This window comes from Ooceraea biroi, chromosome 2 (genome assembly GCF_003672135.1).
Source record: "Ooceraea biroi isolate clonal line C1 chromosome 2, Obir_v5.4, whole genome shotgun sequence".
Taxonomy (NCBI): domain Eukaryota; kingdom Metazoa; phylum Arthropoda; class Insecta; order Hymenoptera; family Formicidae; genus Ooceraea; species Ooceraea biroi.
The window spans coordinates 4,775,674-4,792,667 of NC_039507.1; the positions used below are offsets into that span (position 1 = coordinate 4,775,674).

General features: G+C 43.1%; 1 long non-coding RNA gene across 3 annotated transcripts; it reads left to right on the forward strand.

The window, feature by feature from the left end:
• The first annotated feature begins 7,606 nt into the window (after positions 1-7,606).
• Positions 7,607-12,837, forward strand: LOC113563616. 3 transcript variants are annotated; one of them, XR_003407543.1, is made up of 3 exons: positions 7,607-7,761; positions 8,252-8,770; positions 9,839-12,837. It is a non-coding gene; the product is annotated as an uncharacterized LOC113563616 (long non-coding RNA). The 3 variants fall into 3 exon arrangements; XR_003407544.1 differs by having other exon boundaries at positions 7,627-7,761; positions 8,636-8,770; XR_003407542.1 differs by lacking the exon at positions 7,607-7,761 and having other exon boundaries at positions 7,769-8,770.
• Positions 12,838-16,994: the final 4,157 nt, after the last annotated feature.

Here is a 16,994-nt window from a genome sequence, read left to right on the forward strand (position 1 = left end):
GCAGTGTCGCTTTAGATGGCGAGGCTGACGGCGTGCCGGAACTACGGTGGCTTTCAATACGTTTTAACGAGCCCGAACGGTTTTTCAGAGAATCTGAAATCAGATTACACTTCCAGGAAAGATATACGTGCATGTCCGTAACGGCAATGACGCATTTTCACATAATAATTTCGCGCGTATTTAAACGTGCGTAATGTGCGAGCGTTACATCATTATATTCCTCTCTTGCGTCATTGTAGCGCGCATCTCGCCATCTAACGCGGTTCCATTGTCCCGGGGATTAACTTGTTTCGGTGCTCTAATGTACACGCGTGAGACATCGAAGAAACCTTCTTGGAAAATCGCGACGGTGAGGATCAGCATGTGTAAAATAACGCACTTATATGCGGTATCGGGAATTTTTTATAGCCGGATATAACTGCCGTAGCGCACTGATATCAATTACGACTCGTAGCGCCAATTACCGATTCTTAACAGCCGCGGAATACGGTAAGACTGCGGTCGCAAACATGACCACTAGCCGGATACCGGCGCGATAGGATTAAACGTTTGGTCGTTGGTATATTTATGTACAATCAATTAGGCTCGCGAGAGCAGATATAAAGAATGCTTGCGATACCCGCAGCTACATGGTGGTAGGTACGTGTGATTTTTGCGCGGGTAAACGTACTTGTCATGAACGTTATGGGGAATTATTGATACGGTAACGAGTGCGCGGAGTCGCGCAAAATATCATTAGCGCGCGCAGTGGCGTAGAACGAGGAGAGGCGGCGAATAATTCGTTGCACGCCGTGGGGGACGTAGGCGGCCTCCGGTATCCATTTGTTTCACTCGAATACTGCGCGCGATAGGACGAGCACTATTCATCTTATCCTTTTCCTTCTCGTCGTTCGTTCCTTGAGAAGACCGAGCGAGATAGCCGGCGGCGTGTGGCAATACCGTGTCGAGCTACGGTATCACAAAGCGCCAAGTATCGCCGATCGTTGACGAATTAAAGACAGCGAGCTTTTCTTTGTACGGGCGCGACGAGCCGCTTGAGAAATCTTTCGTATCTACGAACGGCCCGTTATATATACATACATCCGCGTCACACGATGGAAAGTTTATGTATTGCGATGTTTTATCAAGAGTGAAATGCAATAAGATAATGAACTCGACTGATACGGAGTAACGCTAATCCCGGCTGATTATCACGGCGTTTACTTTAGTGCGACACAGCGTACTTTAATGCCCAAATTACACTTTAGTGCCCAAATTTCTTGTGCTTTTTACTGATCATAATAATTATTTTTAATATGCGAATGATTGTTATTGCGTGGCGTTATTACGACAGAGAAGTTATTCTCTGGCGTAATACATACAAGGAGAATCTTGCGAGCAAACGTAGATAGGAGAGACCACGAGATGACTTTATCTCGCTTTTGCACCTGTCTTGCTTCGACAAGAACCGGATGTCGAGCAGACGACAATAAAGATATCAAAATAAGCAGGAAGTCTGCCGAATTTTCTACGGAGATCTGGATCACCTAAAAGTGTCTTCACATTATTGCGATATTAAATTCTAAGACAAATCTACGCTGTATTATCCAAAAAATAATTCAACATCCTTTTTATATGCACAGAGAAACGCAAAAGTAATCGTTTAGTGACCTGTTAATCTTACAGATTAACACCACGAGAACGAAGAAGAAATTGATAGCGCTCCGATTGAATCAGAGACAAATTAGGTCGTCGAACGGCACCTTCCGCAGCGGCGGATTATTTCCACCGATCGCGCGGTGACCTCGATCGAACCTTAGACCTTGAGCCAGATGTTACCCTCCAGGATCTCGGGATCGATCCCTCCGACGGATGCGACCTTGTTCGTAGCTGCTCCACGAGGTGTAAGGCGGCTCGAGCTAAAAGGGTCGATGACGAGAGAGTTCGGAAATGCGCGTCCCACGTGGGTGAGTTAGTGCAAAGCCATCCTTCCTCGGCGAGTGCAGTCCTCACGGCGGGCTCGGTCTCCAAAGCTGGAGGACGCAGTGCGATTCGATAGGTGCCTCGCCGTATGGGTAGGGGTCCGCGGGGGGAGGAAGAAGCGGTGAAGGGGTGAGGAAGAGAAGGGTCAGGCTGGGACAGGACGAAAGCTCAGGTGTTCCGTTTCTCGGGCCCGACTCATCCGCGCGACGGTTTGGCGAACCCGTTGCCGGTGAACCGGCGTCGCACTGTACCCGTCCTCATCTTTGCCCCACTGCTGCATCTCGCGTCCGTCTGCACGCCCACGCCCTAGGAGGAGTCCTTAAGGTCTTTCTCACAGTCGTACCTTGAACCGCTCGCTGCGTCATACGCGTTGGGGCTGGGAGGCTGTAAGCGTGGAAGCATGTTGCTCAGAAAAATGTCCTCGCATGTGTTAATTTAATATGGAAGAATGAAGAAATAAGCATATTATATTTGAATGATTATGGCGCTTACGAACACCGCAAGGATCAAATTTCTCATAACTCATTACCTACACGATTGTCAATCGCGCGAGGTTTTATTGCCAACTACAATCTCGAGTACGCGAGTCTCCAAGTAGTAAGAAACATAAAACAAGTGTTACAAAAAGCATCGATTGCGAGCGGAATAAATGAAGATAAATAGCGCGTTCAACCAGTTCTTGCAAAATCAATGCACCATAAGCATGATCCCAGTGGGATTTATTAGGTTTCAATCTTCATGCGCTGGCACGCAGTCCTCATTGATATGGGCGACCATATTTCTGCTTTGACAAACGATTCTGGTCGACGTACTAATTACTCCCTACCATTAATAACAATGTCTTTCACGTGGCGTATCCTATCCCGGATATGCAGGGAGGCTCGATTTCCTCGTTCGATCGAGCCTCTCCTTTGTCCGCGTCCGTCGTTCGTTAATTCCTCGATGCACACACGCAGCCACGGGCCTTCCCTTGTGTAACGGAATAAAATATATCTCGCTGGTGTCGATCGGCCCTTAGCCTCCAACAAATCGTGCATACGCCAACGTCGTCAACACAAACGGGACGCGTACGCGAACCGGATGAAGCGCGGATCCACCGCGCGTTCTGCGATTCAACGCGCCGCAGGACAACCTTGCGAGGGGCATGAGCAATTACAACGATGACTGTTTTGCATCATCCGACCACTGATTGTACTCTCGCGTGATACGGCATAATGTCCTGGCCTAATACCGGGGACACGTATCGGTAATATACACGTCTTGACGGTACCGGTTGCCTTCGTACGCATAACTTATTGCCGCGCATTCGAGCGAGCGACAGATCCGCCGAGGGAAACGCCGCTCGAATATCGCGCGAACGAGATATGAAATATTAGTGAATAGGTGCTTAATGTTAACAAGGCGGGACTGAATTGCTCCATATACGTTGGAACTTCATAAAGTACGCACGTGACTTTAACGGTCGCGATTGTCGATCTGAAACGAAAGCGAAAGCTTACCCATTGCGTACCAAATTGTTCTACGTTGAACAGTATTTTTTTCTTCTTACGTTACGCGATATCATTATTTTTAACATGCAACAAAGCGGAATCCAACAATTCTTTCTCCTCGAATAAAGAAAAGCTTGCATTGTGTTAAAAAATTGTTGCGTCTATATACGAATCCGTCACGCTTCTCGGACCATTGCGAGTGTTTCCTCGTGTACACGCGCGACCATTACGTGTTGAAATTGTCGGTAGGTGCTTATCCTTGCAAATTGTGATACACACGAAAGTTCTCCGAGGCGAGTCTCGCGCTCGGGCGAGAAACCCGAAACCGCGCGCATCGAAAACGCTTAGAAAGCGTCCATGAGTTGTTCGCATATACGAGTCATATAAATATAGATGGTCGGGGCAGTTTGTTGAATGCATGCGACGAGGTATAATCTTTATCCCGCACGCAAGGCAGATTTTTTAAGGAACAAGATTCTGACGAGACCGGTGCAGCTCATCGTTTTATGATTACTCCCAAAATGCGTCTGTCAACCTGAAATTAACAACTTTCCAGACAATGTACATTAACTTTCTAGCTAGCTAGATCTACATGGATGTCTAAAAGAATTACAATGTTTATCGGAACGATATACAAACCGGAAGAGCTAAGGTAATTCCTTATCACCGCTTCTTGCGATTGTAACGTCTGTTAAATTACTTCTCACATACGAGAGAAAAAGCGAGAGCTCATACGTTCGTATTCGATACTTTTGCGATCTTCGCACGTGTATTATTGACGGACGCAAGTATTATTGTCGGTGGCACCAAGAGCGATAACACTCGCCTAAGATAGACGGGCCATATATCACGGCAGTCACCGAAATAATATCCCGCTCAGATTTATGTGCGATTTTAGCCTACGTTTGTCATTTGGCGCGTATTTTCTGCCGGTCGATTCATACCCCCACGTACATCCAGTGCTCGCTCACTTTTGGTTTTACGATCAATCGAGAGTTTATGTCGCTATTACGGCGATCATATTACGTGTACACGCGTCTCGATGCGCTACACAGCCCGGTGAATCACGTGTCCTATTAGCCCACGTGGTCGTCGCCATCGGTAAAAGTATTGTCGCATCTTCGGCAGACGTGGATCCACGTCGTCGCGATTGTCGAGTCAATTCCAGCGCATCGGGAACATTATGAAGATGTCGATCGCCGATACGAGTACTCCTCCTACGGGGTAAGGACGCAGGTTGTGCGTCTGCGGTTTGCACCGTTGTCCGTTATGGTGCTCACTAGAGTGACAGAAGTAACGCCGTTTCCCCGTGGTTGCGAGACTGAAGGCGGACGTAGATGTATCGTCGGCCGATGAAGATCGCGGCAATATGTCGTAACGATATTCCGTTCTAGAGCGCGTCTAGAGCGAATCTTCAAAAAATATTGAAGAGTTGATAAAAGCTGGCTAACAACTGAGAAATTCACGCTTTAAACAATTTTCTATAAATCATTAAAATCTGTTACGATACGTATCAAACAACCTCAGTTAAACAACCTCGGCAATTTCTACGTGGGACATTAAGTTCAGCATTAACGAACATTGTTCGCGAGCGATAACGCGTATTAATTTCGCATGGTTGCAAATAATTTTCTAAAAATTAATTACATTTGTTAGCAGAACAGTCAAGATACTGCATATTGCGAACGTGGAACTGTTGATATCGCGTTGAACGGCCGTCCACGAAAGCGTCAAAAGCGAAAGAGTCAGAGGCTGAAGAAAGGGAAGCGGTGAGGGAAGCAGCGAGAGAAAGAACGGAAGAGAGAGAGAGAGAAAGGTTCGATCCCCGCGAAAGTTGCGAGGCCGCGAAGGTACGTGATATTATGTACCGGGGGAAATTATAATACCTCGTTCGACGCGGATGCACTTTCTACGGTCGGCGACGAAGTGCAGAAATCGCAGTTACGTGCATGCGCGCAGCCCAATAACAGAAACGCCGTGAAAGTGCGCTTGATGACCGCTTTTCCCGAATAACGGGCAGCTGCCGCGCGATCGCGTATCTCGCAATGATCCTCCCAGGGACAATCATTCGTCGTCATTAAGTCGGGGTGAACGCGCGCGCGCGCGCGCTCTCAAGCGTACATCGTCGGCGCCCACTCGCGCGCCGGGCCTCGTTCCTCATTGTCGTCGCCGAGTTTTACGCCCGGGCTATTAACACCTCCACGACAAATGAAGGATCCCTCCTCTCCTTCCCTCCAATCCTTGCTCTTTCTCCGTGCCCCTGGTGCAGCGCACGCCACGAGCACCGGCACGAATGCGAGCGAGCGGGCGGGCGAGCTGCGGGTTTGCGCGCCGCGCGAGGGGCACCAATAATGCGACGCCCCCGGAACGAGCAATTATGGGGAGGCGCGCTCGCACGCACTCCTCACCCCATGGGGAATTATGTCGCGGACACGTTACGCTCGAAATTCGCCGCGGTAATGAGCGGCGCAGGCACGCGATAACTGCATCTCACGTATATCTTACGACCCGATTTTATGGTCCGGGGAGGCCGTGCCCAAAGCGACGACGTTGCTCGTAGGTGGCGGTCTCGTATAGCTATTGTATGCTTAAATGGTGCTTAAAATTCCAGGGGTTCGCTACAGGCCGAAGTCGTATTCGTACTGCCTCGAGCGGTCCATGTACGATAATGATGTGTGTGTAGTAGTAGCTTTGGCCAGTCTGCACCGAAGGTACTCCTGTATCTCGTTTCCTTAAACTCTTCTGCAGGGATTTAATTACTTAATTAAATAGTTTGCTCACGTTTGACGTGAACGTGTTTGGTGGCGTCTGTTGAAACGTCTAAAAATTATACCGTACGCTTCACTTCATCGGTGCTTCTAGTTCTTCTGTTGCACCTTGAGCAGACAATGTCCCGTGATTAGACGCCTTGCGTTGCATCGCATAGGTATGTAAAATGTACTCCAGTTAAGTCGGGATTATAGTAGTTAAGCGGATCATCGTTCGATGATGGCAGGATTCTGCCGTGCGGAATATCTCGGCACGGTGAGTACGGTTAAATTATGACTTCTCGACAAGATATCGATAGTATTATTACAAGCGGCACGACTGGGCTGATGACATTATCCTGGATAAATATTAGCTTGCTGATAATGTCTGTAAATAAAGATTTCGGGTTGCAAAGAGCATTCCCTCGATGTAATCTGACTGGTAAATGCTATATCGATGAAAGTTCACTATCATCATCTTCAATAAAAATTAATGAAGAGATAAACAATGGTGCAAACTCCCATTCGCGAATCGTGATTAGACCAGTTGATTGATTGCTCGAACTGCGGTTTTTTCGCGATTATCTCGTTTCTTTCTACGTAGTTCGCGAACTCCACTCGTTGACGATACTTTCGCTAGGCGATCAATTAAATCGCATAAAAAAAAGTGAAAGTGTCGAGGTCTAACGTGTCTATGTCATTTGCTAATTTTTGTTTTTCTCATGCGAACTTGCTAGTGCACGTACTGCATTTACAACACACATTAAAACCCTAATGTTGATCTTCATTATATCATTTTTATTATCATTATTTATATTCATTGTTATCAAAAATGTCACGACTATCCAAGAAAAATTGCAAATTAGTAATGATATGAAATAATTAAGGCGTAATGATAATTACGGTATATTTTCCGATACTGGACGCTAATACGCGAATAAAGAAAACAAGGAATTCTGGTTTTACTTGAAGTTACTTTTAGTATTAATGACATCTTAAACGCAAACCTATGTAATTACTGTCAATTGTATCATCTCTTCGGCGATTGTTTTTACTATATGATGTTTCCATTGTTACAACAAATTTCATCATTCATCTTCTTTTTAATGTCATAGAATTATTATATCCCTTACCCTGTATTTTTAGGTAGCGTATTTAGAAGTGTTCCTGTCAAGAGAAAGCGATATATTATTTCAATGTTTTTTCCCGTAAAAGAAAAATGCTCGTTTGTGCATCGAACCGGAGCAGGGACTTATTCTGTTGCGGTGTGTTATAACTTTCTGAAAGCAGAGGAAAATACTTTCATCGGGTTTGTCGATAGTTGTGTAATGACAAGGCGCTCTGGATGCTGCAGTTGGTACATACCTGCGTAATAAGTAACAAGTGATCCGTGCACATTTTCTGCGCCGGAGAAACGTTAATAACACAATATAAAGGGGACCATCACCACGTCCTCGTTCTCTACAACGCAGTTGCTTTTGAGCGGTCGACTCTGGAAGAAGAAAGCAGTGTGACTACTAAGTAATTTCGTATTTTAATGGATAAAACAAACTTTTGCAAATGTAAGCACATAATGTTATCTGTTAATTTTCCGAAAACTATACTAATTTGTACATTTACACATTTTTTTATTTAAAAACGCATTCTCGTAAACTATTGTAATTTATCATTAAAATATGCACGCACATTAAAAACACTTTGGTACATACGAAGCACTTATGTCATACAGATAACAAAACAAAACTTATCGCTGTTACGTGATTAGTTACAATTTTCACATTATTAATTAATAATCCCGTGGTCAACTAATAAAGCATTAGTCAAATTTAGAAAATTTGATGCGTCAGAGATTTATCTCCATTAACAATTACTCGTACACGTTGTTTGATCTACTTATTCTTACAACAATTTAATTTTATCGCCACGTATATCCATGCTTGCATGTACTTGTTCGACACCAGCTTTATCTTGGCGCATCACAGTTATGTGCACTGCAATTGCGATTTCGATGAAGAATTTCATCACAAATTCCATTACGATTATCGATTGCAGTCGATGGTCGCAATTGCACCACCTACCTGCGCGCGCGCGCTCACATGCAGAAGGTGTCGATTACCTGAAGCGATGGCTTAAAGTCTTATACCCACGCCTGATAGGATAATAGTGGTTTTTTCGTTATCGAGGATTACGGCGGTGCGATCCGGCCAGACAGGCTGGCAACACGTGTCCCCCTGGGCAAGTGACGTCACTTCTTGTAAACACACACTTTGAATTCTGCTTTCCTATGGCGGTCAATCTTGGCAACGACCACGCACCGCTTCGGCGATCTTTGAACATCGTATATCCATTAGATCCTTCGATAATGAAAGGCCAGAGATTAATTCGAAAATAAGATATGATTTGCATGGTTATCCCGCGCGCTAATTTATTTTTCAGCGGGACCTAATAGCTGCGACCAAAGAGCGCCAAGCAAGGGGCTTTGTGAAAAATAAAAGCAGTAGGAAGAATCCACCAGAAACGTTTCATTATCACGAGCTTGTAAAGCACGCCGAAAATAACGATTTATTTGAGGTACGTGTGCAAAGCACTTGTTATAAATATATGCTTTATACAAAACATAAAATGGCAAAATAAGATGAAATAGAGAGTATAACAAAATTATTGAGAATGCAGTAAAAAGGAGCCAACGTTAGCGCCAGTATTTTTCTTTCGAAGATAAAGAAATTTTCACGTTGGTTCGATGTTAATTTAATCGGTTATCGCTTGATCGATAGTCCCTCGATTAAGATATAGTAATAAGTACTTAGCGGGGGATTAATTTAGCGACATGTCGGTACGCTCGCGACACAACGAATTGTTCATTCGTTGTCAAAATGAATCGCGTGACACACGCATGTATCCGGTGCGGCTACCTTTGGTACCTCGTAAAATTAGAGCTGATCTAACCGAACAGGATCCCGGTGGCTCTCTGGCGTGCCTACGCACGGCGGAATCGTGGCCGATCGTAACATCGATTATCGGGTGTATTGAGTATCAATGATTCACGCTCGAAATCCTCGGCCCGCTGTTTTCTGGAAGCTTTGCCGGATGAATCAGCCATCCGCAAGGCTAATTTATGTGTGTTCTTGAAAGCAATCGATAAACTAATATTAGATCGTATTGTGATCCAATCATTCATGTGGTGCTATTCCCTTGATTCCATATAAATTTCGTGAATTTTTCGATCGGTGAATGGATTTTTTGCGCGACTGGGATGTTATCTGCTTCTTTGATCTTACGATTCATCGATACCACATAGTGATGCATCATACAAAAAAACTAGATCGTATCTGCATCTCTCTGGATTAATTCTCAAATGGAGATTTGGATCCCAAAAAAACTGATGGCTTAACATGTTGCAAAATGCAAGGTCGGTAGAGCCGAGAAATCGATTAAGGTGTGAATACTATTATAAGAAATATCGAATACAATAATTAGAAATATGATACTTGAACCCAGTATAATGTTTTTATATATCTACTTACATGCCAAATTTTGTCAAGAAGAAATAAAGAATAATTATCTCGATACACATATTTATCGTTTTAAATGCAGAGAAATATCAGTTTGCGAAAGTAACAAAGTATTCTGTTTCGACAGGTGTTGAAAGCTTCATGGATTTTACAGTCCATCGCGAGTATCCGAGTTTCCGAAAGCAACGATCGCACGCCCGCGCGTTATGAATCAGCCGATCGTAATTATTGCGACAACATCAGATAGCAGGTTTTCTGCGCCGTCATTTATCTACGAAAACAAGGATCTGGTGCAACGTGCGCGTTTGCGGATCGGGCCACGGCGCAGACTGCGTCGCATTATATGGGCATTTTAATTGCGGCGATCGTCTTCGTTCTGCAGGCGTTGACAGGTGGCTGACACGGGGAATATCCAAGTGTGATATATCCGATGAACGAGACGCGTGATGTGTCCAGCACGACGAGAAACGGAGAGCTGGGCATCCCCGTTATTACCTGGAAAAGGGTCGACTTTTTGCCGTGCATGCACTCGCGATGATAACGATCGTGCAGGTGACACAGTTCGGACGTGCCGCGATTATGTCATCGGTCCCTCCGGGAACGTTGCTGCTACGATTATACCGCATCAGGCTTCTCGCCTCGGATCAGCATCGAGACACCTGCAAGAGCGTTATCGGCTCAGCTTACCCTCTTCTCGCTTCCTCCCACCCTCACTGCACGAGCCCTTATCGACGATGTTTACTTTAACTGCGTCATTCATAGCAATGCACCTTAGCCGTGCGAACAATCTCGCCAAGGAGAATCACCACATTCTCATCACGCTTGTGTACAATGTTACTAAGGAGAAATTGATCTGATAATTTCATATAATTCGAAATATAAATTGCTGCTATCAGCACCGCTGATAAGTAATTCTTTGGGTTTTTTTTAACGCGTTTTATGATTTTTTCGAGGACTTGTATTATAAAAAACAGAAAATGAAAAAGGGAGCTTTTATGAGCAAAACGATAGCGAATGCAAGAGTAAGTTTATGATTCAATGCTGTCTGGCTGTTACAAGATCGACGTAATAATAGAATCACTATGGAAATAAGTTGGTTAGTCAGCCAGTTAATGCGCTACCTACAACACAAACTTCATTGCATCGTGCTATTATTAGTCCTATTCGTAACATCTTTATGTTACACGTTTAACTGGATTACTAAAACCGCACATTACACGTTTGATGGCTCATTTGGCATCAAATGGACCAACGAGGAGCGCATAAACATAAATTTTTAAGTTTCTATGAGAATCATTCGATGTCAGAATTTATGTGCCGAGATGCTGATTACTTTTTAAATTATATTTTATTATATTAAAAATGTGCATGTGTCTGTACGGGTCTCGCTAGTTCACAAATTGCAGTTATTACACAATTGCAGCTGATCATTCGAGCTCAAAACATTCCAGTATATTGAGATCATTGCTGTATCGAATCTGTTCATCAATCTTATCAATATCTCCTATCAAATGATTGTCAAACAGGCATCGTGCGATTATTATTTATCACCCACCGAGTGTATGCGTGAGTCAGCTGGCGGGCGTCTGTGTCTACCGCGGAGGATTTTTTTACACGGATAAATACTCGCAAACTCATTGCTCGATTCCGACAAGATCTATGTTCGTAATAAATCGAAGCAGTGTTCGATGACAACCGATGCGAATCCAATGCAATTTCTTTTCATCCGAATTTACCGAATTCCGTCCGAATTTACCGAATTCCGTTCGAATTTACCGAATTTCGTTCGAATTTACCGAATTCCGTTCAAATTTACCGAATTCCATCCGAATTCACCGAATTCGAATGATGCAAAAATACCATGGAAACAATGAACAATGCCGGACGTCAGCCGAAGAAATGGATCCAAGGTTGACAATTTATTCGGTCGTACGAACAATGAGAACGCGAGGAAAGAGGCTTTTTCTCTCCGTTGTTCGTCTAGCAAGTTTACGAAGACACGCTGTGGGCGGTTCACGAAAAGCCACCTGACGTGCCAACCGACTGGTCGTCTTGTTCACGAAGCGGTACTCGATGTCGCTTGTTATTTACTCTCCAAACATCTTAATAACGCGCACAGGCGCTCCGTCGACCTCATCCGTCTCCATCTTGTCAGCTATTTTTCTCTCACGCTTGTCGACGGAAATCTGTATCTCGTGATAATAATCGAGACACGTTCTCTGTGTGAACATAATGACTCACCGATGAAGAATTTATCATTATCGTCATATTAAAGTATTTGTACAGATACGTAGGCACTTGTGTCACCACGCGCGAATTAAGCAATCTAGACCAGATTAAGATATGTAAATACGGTTTTATTAATCAAATACCGACCGTGAGAGCTGATACAAGCTGAAACAGAGAAGGGACACCAAAGAGTACTGAAGAAGCAGTAAAATCTCCTTCTCCATCTACCCACACCCAACAATATGCTACCACAGTCGGTATGACGTCATTGTCGTGACTGCACTCACCCATCCCGCATTCCTCGTGTCCCTCCTCCCTTTACGAGTCCATCCGTGAGTGATTATCAATATAAAAATGCGGGCTGAATTTTGCACGATAAATCTGGGGGGAAAGTGAGGAGCCGCGTGCCGCCAGGAATACCAATCAGCCGGTCGGACTAGATGTTTGCTCCCGATCTGCATAAAGATCGAGGCACGCCGAAAATTATGCCAAAACGTACCGCTTACGACGGTCCCGTCGCAGCCTCGCGATCTATCTCTCTTGCTTCATTCTGCTCCCTTTCTTTCTTGTCTGTCGAAGGGTGCTTCCATCGTGACAAGCCCGTCTCTCGAATAGCAACGAACGTTGGCATTCGAAAATTCTGATATCTATACTTTTTGTCACTAAAAACAGGAAAAAAATGTACATTGTTCTTCTTTTTACATTAGACGTTTATATCCATAAGCTTCCTCGCGTAATTTGATGATAAAATACAAGTGCGTCATTTGATAAGAAGGCGGATTCGTGTAAGATATAATTAAGATGCATACGAATATCAGTGTGCTCATTAGTACATAAGAAGACATTTAGCAAGTTTCAGCTAATGACAACGTCAATAAATTACGTAATTGTTTGGTATTTTTACGTGTCCGAGTATTCGTATTAACGTGCGCATTCATGGGGCGGTACGAGCGAGACAGGCGACTGTAACCGCGAGTGCTCGAAGGCGGTACCAGGCAATTTGAAGTCGTTCCTATATCCACCGATGTACAATTATCCAACAGCCATAGCTTGCCGCCGAAGGCGAACATCTGGAGCTCTAGCTGTTCGGGTCTATTTGTCACTGAATGGTCATTAAGCAACGTCGCAGAAGGGAAGTCGATTGGTAAGCAAGGTGGAAATAATTCTAAGTCAGATAGTCGTGCCGGAGGAAAGAGCGGATAAGTCGCCACAAAAACGTAACGCTCTTCTTAGAAACTATGTAAACGTCTTTGCGCTGGTCGTCGTTATGGGTATCATTCGTCCCACGATTCGTCAATGATGGAAAGGAAAAGGTGATCGTGATGAAGATAAACAATTTGATTTATTCAAAAACACTTTGCAAGGTATCTTTTATACGCGTGCAAGGTATCCGTTAATTATCTAATCTATTAGCAGTTCTGAAAAAAATGGTGGGACCCGCAGGCAACGTCATTGGAATATATCAGATCGACATTATCGGATTTGAAAGGAGCATGTGGTAGGTGGAAAATTACCCTCTATGTAATGCAAGAATATAAATCTTTAATTTATCAAGTTGACAAGAATGATTAACATCTTGTATTATTGAAAGATCTAGGACAAATTTGACGTAACAAGACGGAATGTATCGAGCACACTTTTCCGAGTGTTTGAAATATTATGTATTGGGTTGTAATATATGTTCATTGTTAAAAACACTAAATAAACGGGACAAATACATATTACAATCCAATATTTTAGCATTGATTACAGATAAATAACTAAATAACATCTCAATCGCAATACTTTATATTAAAATTTTGTTAATAATATTTTAATAAATTTAATTAACACGTTGGGTGCGGAGCCGATTTTGGTATGCTTTCCCTTCGACCGACAGAAGAGAGCTCAGCGCGAGCTAGGACATAATTAATCAAATTCCTCTGGTATGTTCGACCAAACTGGCAATTTAATCCGAAAAACAAGTACACGACGTTTCGACCCAAATTTCGGGTCTTTTTCAAGTGCGACGAATATATACACAGTTATTTTCTACAACAATCAATTAACAATTAGTACAATAATACATTTGAATAAGAAACCAAAATTAAAAATTTTACTGGCTGAAAATAACCGTAGCAAATCAAGAAGCATCTCAACTCAATGTACCAAGCTCACAAAGGTCTGACGACTAATGACCGAACTCGAGACAAACAACTACTTATTTTTCAGGATGGTATCATAAATAGCTGGTAGGTTATCAGTGTCTTTCTGTAGGTTTATAGAATCAACATGCCTCTTGATATAGAACATTTCGGCAATCTCGTGTTTTCTTCTATGGCACTCATGATGTAAAATTTTTATGTTCTGCCAATCGAATTCGTGGTTATTATCTATTCTATGTTTACTGACTACAGAAAGACAGCTCACATGCTTTGAGATGTCAGATTTATGTTCCTTCACGCGGGTCTCAAGATGTCGCTTAGTCTGACCTATATAACAGGCAGCACAGTTTAAACAATCGATCTTATAGACAACATCGGTATGCTGATTATTAGTTAAGATATCTTTTCCTAGTTTAATAACTGTATCGAGTTTCTTAGGCACTGTATAAACGCAATGAACATTAACACGCTTCAAAATTCTTGCTAAATCGTCACTCAATCCTTTGACGTAAGGAATCATTACACAGTTATTGTCCATAGGCTTGTCAATATTGCTGTGAACATTATTGTCGCGAAACTTAATTGCTCTCAGTCGACGATTAATGTGTCTTTTGACAAAATGCGAAGGATACGAGTTGTTCAGTAAAATTGTACGTATCGTTTCAACGTTTGAAACATGGAATCTGGTATCCGATAACAAAATAGCCCGGTCAACCAACCCAGACACGACACTAACTTTGTGTTTTAACGGATGGTTTGAAAGGTAGTTAATATATCGTCCAGAAAAGGTGGGTTTGCGGTACCAATTAGTAATCAATTTGTTATTATCCCTGATAACAGTAATGTCCAAAAAGTTTATAGAACAATTATTTTCCATTTCAACAGTGAACTGTAGTCTCGGATGGTAACTGTTGAACAAATCAAGTACATTTTGGATCCTATCCCTCGGTACAATAGCAAATACATCGTCAACATATCTATAAAACGTTTCTAAATTGAAGTCAAGTAACATAATAGTCAGATTCCAAATCGTCTAAAACCATATCAGCAAGGATTGGGGACAAAGGCGAACCCATAGGACTTCCAAAGATCTGCTCGTAGAAACAACCATCAAATCCAAAACTCGTGGAACTTAAAACCAAGTCAACAGCAAATAAAAACTGATCCAAGTTAAAATTGCAAGAATAAAATGCAAGAATGAAATGCCATGCTAGGACATAATGTCAGTCCCTAGGGACCGACGTCTCCCAAACGGAAAAGTCAGTCCCGGTCCTCAGAAACCGACGCCGCACCCAACGTGTTAATATAGAAACGGAAATTAAAGCTGTTCTATAAGTTTTGTAGGAAGAAGATTACAGATTGCTTAAGTCAGTTTCAAGGTTTAAAAGCGCGAAAAGCTTTTAAATTCTTTCCATTTCCCCGAATTTTAGACCGAGTTTAGAATGTCTGAAAAAGGCGGGTTTAGAATAAGAAATATTTATAATCTTTTTTTTCTGTTCTGTTTACTTTCCAAATTGTAGAGAAAGAACTCATCAGGTTACTTCTGCAACTTTTTAAATTGAGAGTTTCATTTTGCAGATACGCACAGGTGCCAATTACGGATGATGTGTGCGTCTCCGTTGTGGAATTTGAAAAGTGCAGTGTAAAGACGTCGATTTAGAATCTCCATAAATCATATGATACGCAGCGAAGTGGTATCTTTACAGCCCACTTGAGGAGACCATCGTCATCAACGTTTGAGCGGATTAACTTAATCACCAGAGAATTCATCTACCTGCGGTCTCCGAAAGTCGACACGGTGGTACCATACATTAAATCTCGGCGATCGACGTAATTGTCGGTGTGTATTTCTTCAGTGACGCGAATGTCCATCGAGCGACGAGTCAGACGAGAAGTCGCCGAACGCGAAATGTAAACGCGTGTAACCAGCGCCATTTTCGGTAGCAAATCGTATCGTTTAAGTACCATGCGTTGCAATGAAAGTGGATTAGCATTACGTGCACATTGTCATGCTGAAAAACGTATGATCGTACATTGGGTTTTTCGACACTTAAGCGATCGAGGCTGGCTCAATGGTTCGCTGATTTTACCTTAATCTGTGTTTACGAAGTTTGCTATCTTACTCGCCTTTTGTGCCATAAAAATAATCTTGGAACTCTCTTCTTTATAAGATGCTTCCCGTTATGCACGCAATTTCAGTAAGGTCAATCATTTTCGTGGTTGCAGAAAATATAAATGCGTAGAAATGGCACTTAAACGATAAGGCGTTATTAATTCTCCAATAAATCACTTTATTATTATTTATTATTATTTTTATTATTATTTTAGAATTACTAAAAATAAAAAGAATACATTATTTAATCTACTCAGTTTTGTTAAGAACTTGTATTTCCAAAAGGGCTCGGTAATAATCCTCGCGCCGTACTTCGCAAATCTGAACACGATAATCCGATCGAAAGCGTGCAAGTGTATTCACTAGAGCAGAAGCTAAAGAAAGGACGTGGCTCCGATTGCGGGGTAAAATCCGCTAAGCGGTAAAAAGTTGATTAGAAAGCGGCATCTTAGGCATCCAATTCCGGAGTTTAGCGAGCTCGTCTAAATCCCGAAATCCCGATACGGGGAAGAGTCTCGCGGAACATCAACCACAAAAGAAGACAAAACCGGACGACTACCTTGGTACGAGGACCAAGGACACGGCGGAACCGGGTGGCGTAGACGGCCACCCATACCGATCCATCCACGGTCCGGGTTATATTCCCACGTACGGCGCCCCGGGCAGCAAGTTCTGGCAAATCTTCCAGAGACCCAAATTAAAGCCGTTCGCTGCCTCCTACGAACTGTTCGTGGCCGGTCCACCGATGCTGCATAATTAAAGGAACATCATGTAATTGGAACTCGGAGCTGCCTTTG